General features: G+C 43.9%; 1 non-coding gene across 1 annotated transcript; it reads left to right on the plus strand.

Annotated features, from left to right (window-relative positions):
- The first annotated feature begins 1671 nt into the window (after positions 1 to 1671).
- Trnas-gga lies at positions 1672 to 1755 on the plus strand. The gene is given in 2 exon segments: positions 1672 to 1711; positions 1721 to 1755. It is a non-coding gene; the product is annotated as a tRNA-Ser (tRNA).
- The last annotated feature ends 3823 nt before the right edge of the window (positions 1756 to 5578 follow it).

A 5578-nucleotide genomic window follows, 5' to 3' on the forward strand; every position in this document is an offset into this window, starting at 1 on the left:
TTTGCAGCAGCATAGACTATGGCATCACAGACAGGAGCGCCTGCGATGGTGTACTCAGCGACGAACCTGGGTGCAAGAATGGCAAAACGCCATTTTTCGGATGAATCCAGGTTCTATTTACAGCATCATGATGGTCGCATCCGTGTTTGGCGACATCGCGGTGAATGCACATTGGAAGGGTGTATTCGTCATCGCCATACTGGCGTATCACCCGGCGTGATGGTATGGGGTGCCATTGGTTACACATCTCGGTCACTTCTTGTTCACATTGACGGCACTTTGAACAGTGGACGTTACATTTAAGATATGTTACGACCCGTGGCTCTACCCTTCCTTCGATCCCTGCGAAATCCTACATTTAAGAAGGATAATGCACCACTGCATGTTGCACGTTCTGTATGGGCCTTTCTGGATATAGAAACTGTTAGACTGCTACCCTGGCCAGCACGTTCTCCAGATCTCTCATCAATTGATAACGTCTGGTCAATGGTGGCCTAGCAACTGACTCGTCACAATACGCCAGTGACTACTCTTGATGAACTGTGGTATCGTGTTGAAGCTGCATGGGCAACTGTACCTGCACACGCCATCCACCCAGTGTTTGACCCAATTTTCAGGCGTATCAAGGCAGTTATTACGGCCAGGGGTGGTTGTTCTAGGTACTGCTTTCTCAGTATCTATGCACACAAATCGCGTGAAAATGTAATCACATGTCAGTTCTAGTATAATATAACTGTCCAATGAATACCCGTTTATCATCTGCATTTCTTCTTGGTGCAGGAATGTTAATGCCCAGTAGTGTACTTGCTCTATGATTATGTTCTGTATTACTATGTTGTACATATTGAGTTTACCCCACGGTTTTTTGAAGTCGTATTGACATGTTAGACATCCGTCGATTTTTCCGTAATGCGTAGGCGGCTCTGTAGCCGATCTCCAAAGTTCGTGATGGCGTCGTCATTATTTCGCATCGTCATTAAATCATCTTGCTGATTAAACTCGTATGAGTAAGTCTGTGGTTTCATTTCACATTGCTATACAGTTACGACAATGTATACAGGATGTTGAACCGTGAATTTACTTTCAAAACCTTTTCTTAAGAATTTACTTCATTTATTAGCGATTCATCAAGTACATTAACACATTTAATCATATTATGTGACCGTGGAAGTAGTTGCCAGTGGGTAACTGATGAAAACAAATAAAATTCTTTCAACAAATGGAAATTTTATTTCTAAAAACAATTTTTTTTTGGAAACAGATTTAAAATTACTATCAGAAAGCACCCTCTAAATATCAAGTTACAATTTATTCAGAGGCAGAAAGAACAAATTTTTGACTGTATGAGCTTTCGGACTGAGAACCTTGCCACTGCCTTTTGACACCGCCGTAGTCACGACCGCTCACAACAACCTCTGAAAGACTACACTGGAGAAAATCTGCCACACACCGGATTACTTTAAACTGAAAATTTTAACAACTCCCACAAGCAAATAAACATGCACCCCGTAGGAGGGATGGAAATGGTACGAAACACTAACATTAAAGATTAACTTGCCACCGAAGGAGAAACTTGATTAAAAAAATAAAAACAAATAAAAACACTCTTACGGTGGAAGGGTGGCAACTTTATATACTAAAATGACCATTTAAATAAAAACCCATGAGCTGGCCCGAGTGGCCGAGCGGTTCTAGGCGCTACAGTCTGGAACCGCGCGACCGCTGCGGTCGCAGGTTCGAATCCTGCCTCGGGCATGGATGTGTGTGATGTCCTTAGGTTAGTTTGGTTTAAGTAGTTCTAAGTTTTAGGGGACTGACAACCTCAGCAGTTAAGTCCCATAGTGCTCAGAGCCATTTGAACCAAAAACATGAAATGCTGTCTTACACTACAAAGTTGGCCAAACATGCTCTACATTACACATAAACCGCCTCTCAAGATGATAGGCAAGATAAAAACATATTTCAGGAATTCGGCCGTTACACTTCAAGCAATAAATTCGTTAACACCGAATCCGACAAACATGACAGAGGCAGCTATTAATGTACGGCAGGCCGACAGACAAACAGACAAACTGCCTAACAAATGCGGACGAGAGACAGACGAGCAAGCTGGGGACGAAAGAAACAACATACCATGAATAATTTAACTCCTAATAAACTGTGGTTTCTGGCAAAGACCTGGCCCAGTACCCGCAAAACGCTCTCTCGAACCGTCTGCTGCCAGCCGCTTCAACGGACGCAGTAAGGCGCGCCGATCCCCCATCTCACGGCGTCGCAGCTCGCACCGGCCAGACCGATGTCGTGGGTTGACTCCTGTTGCTCTCGTGTCATCAGTGAAGTCACTACCCCTCGCTACACGCCGCGGCCCACTGGACTCACGTGGCGACTTCACATGCACCGACGGTTAAGACCGACAAGTCATCTTGTGCCCCAGTGCGCTACCAACCAACCGATCGATCCAACCACCGGTGACCAATGCCTGAAAAAACTCGAGCAGACTGGCGGCCTAACACATACTAGCTTTCCGGACGACATTGACTGCCCCACACTGACCCGGCTGACCAACTGACCGACTGGCGAGCTCATAGCGCCCCGTAAATACACGTGAACAGGCAACCTTTCCGCTTTCCCGCCAGAGGGAGACACCAAAGCTGCGATTGCCACAGCGGCGCCACCGCCAGAAACGGAGGGCGACTGCGTCACACTACATGCTGCGGCGCGCTCTTCAAAACAGCAATTTTTTACCACGGCTCAGGTGTGATGATTGGAAGCGCAGACATTTATATTGGTGACTGACGACGGTGTACTGAACAACATTAAGTCAGTATTTACGTTATTTGAAGACTAGCAGTTGTAGATGTTGCAAACCGTGTGTTTTTAGATTGGCTAGTATCTCCGCGTATTCAAGACACAAGTAAGTCATTAATGGCTGTTTTCTGTTTTCCCATGGGTAGCAGGTCAGCTGTTGAAGTATGGACCTGTGGGTGTAAAATGGTTACAGTACATTGAGCCGTGTGTCTGCTCTCTGCACATATCGCGCTGTTAAGATTGTTCTGAGTCCTTCCATTCCATCGTTAATTGATTCTTTCATATTTATAGTTATGATATGCTGCGTACGATTCTGTTGAGATTCCCCTCTGGCGGCGTGTCTGGTCTTATCTATCTTCGAGTAGTTTCTTCCTGTTAGCCTTGTGTAAGGGAATAAGATCTTTGGGGGCATGGCCGGTTGGTTGCCTAGCGGTGACGAGTCGGTCGGTCGGTTTTTAAAATCGGGAATTAGAGAATATCGCTGGATGAGACCGCGGCGTGGCGTGGCGGTGGAGAGCTGGCTGTTGTTCCGAGAAGCCGCGAGGTCTATCCTGGCGGTGCGAGTCGTGTGGGACGCAAGACTGTAAGCTCTTGCTGTGAACACCCGGGGGGCACGGCTGTGGCTCCGAGTCACTACTTGGTGGGAGCGGCAATGGATGTCTTTAAATTGTCCGTCTGGAGGCGGGAATGATGGACCAGTAACTCGCATAACCTCAGGAATGGTATTTCGCCGCCCTGGGTACAGAGAAGACGAGGGCTCCGGTGACAGAGCGCGTGGCTGCGTGACTGTGCCCACTTGGGTACGCTGGCGACGTGGACACGGTCGGGTGTGAGGAAACCTGCTGTTTGTCTGATAAACTGCAAGTTAAGTTGGTTAAAGATTTAGATGTTAGTTGAAGAATTTTGGTTTGTGCATCCAGAGGCTTTTCTGCCTTGTGGCCTCCTGCGTTCGAGTTTCCTGTCCCTCTCACCGGTGTATTTATAGACAGTGATCTTTTCCACTTCTTGTTAGTACTGCCCGGTAGGAAGTGTATTTTTGGGCAGTGATTATTGTTTTAGATTACATTTTTTCTGCCTTGTGGACTCCTGCTTTCGGATTTCCTGTCCCTGTCGCCGTCGAAATTATATACAGTGATCTTTTGGCTTCTTATTAGTACTGCCTGGGAGGCAGTATATTTTTGGGCAGGGATTATGGGTCCTGATTTGATTCCTCCTCCTCCACTGGCCTCGCGTGAGGTCGATGTGATTGCTGAATGTGAGGCGTTGTGGGTCTGTTAGTCCGCTTCTAGCCTGAGCATCCTTCGGGAGACAATTATGGCCGCCCTTACACTCGGTCGGTTAATTATTTCTATCCCAAGACATTTTGGTGGCAGGACATAGTATTAAAGTTGCTATTTATTGTTAAATGGTTGAATTTTCCTCTGATTGGTTTTGGCCACTGTTTAAAAAGGTTAAGCTTGCCTTTCATTGGTGGGTTTTTAAAATTACGCAGCTTTAAAATTATTAGTTATTGTAAAAGATGAATGACTGTCTTTACTTTGATTGTTTTAATCTACTTGGCATCCTTTGAAAATGCTAGTTCTGGCTCCCTGTTAGCGATCCCTTGTAATTTAATATCTTGTTGTGCGAAAGTTTAAAAGAAGTTGGCTCCCTACATGTTCGGTAGCGAAATTGTATGCAAATTGGTGGCTTTTAGTTTCATTACTTGGAATGTTTTAATTTTGTTATTAAATGCTTTATCAAAGTCTGTTTTAAGTAAAATGGCTTGGTTATTAACGGTAAAGTAAAGTTTTTAATTTCATTATTTGGAAAATTTTTAGTTTTTATCAAATGTTTTATCTAAGTCGGTTTTAAGTAAAATGGCTTGGCCGTTAACTGTAAAGTAAATTGTTTTGAAAAGGCACTCATGCCTGCTAGCTTTTTTGGATCTGTTCCTGGTCAAGTGATAAAGAAATGACTTTTAATGGTTGAAGTAATCAATAAAGAAATTGTAAATTGTAACTCGACAGTAACCACCTAATTTTGACCCCGTTTCCCAACTGGGGGTTTTCCTTGATTAATCGTAACACCCGTCTCATCCATACCGACAGGCACAGTCCCTTTAGTGGTACAGTTAGTACCATGCAGAAAACATCAGATCGAAAAGTTTGTGACGTTTTTGTGGGGAGACTGTTTGATACTGGGAAGAAACAAACACCAACCATATATAGTAGTACATGCACTTGTACCCATTACACCCTTTTGTGTATTAAACAAGGCGATGAAAGGCTGCAACATTGTCAAACTCCGTAATTTAATATCCACTGTTCTTTCCCCATTATTCCCACTTACTTGCACTTCATAAAATTAAAGATCATCTGAATTAGTTTTATAAGGTTTACTGATGCTTCTCTTCTTCTCAGTGGCTCCCATTATAGTTGTCTATTTAATTTATCGAAGGCTTTTGTCTGTACATATTATGGTCCAGCGTAGGACATTAGTACGGTTAGAGCTGGTATCATGTTGTATCAGCGTTCTGAGGGTAACTAGTCTTTTGTGATGACATTAGATAAGTGTTCTGATTCTATTGTCGCGTTACATAAAATGTATGTGCTGAAATGGGCTCTACCTGAAACCAATAAAGGAAAGATTATGTAACTCATTTTAAATGAGTTAAAGTTGTGATTCAGATGAAAATAGAAGTAAATACCATGTCATAAGAAATGAAAGCAACTGTACTTGCTTCTTTCTGAAGAACCAGCGCTACGTTACCCCCTTTATCGCCATATAC

The sequence above is a fragment of the Schistocerca americana genome, chromosome 9 (genome assembly GCF_021461395.2).
Source record: "Schistocerca americana isolate TAMUIC-IGC-003095 chromosome 9, iqSchAmer2.1, whole genome shotgun sequence".
In the NCBI taxonomy this organism is placed as follows: Eukaryota; Metazoa; Arthropoda; class Insecta; order Orthoptera; family Acrididae; genus Schistocerca; species Schistocerca americana.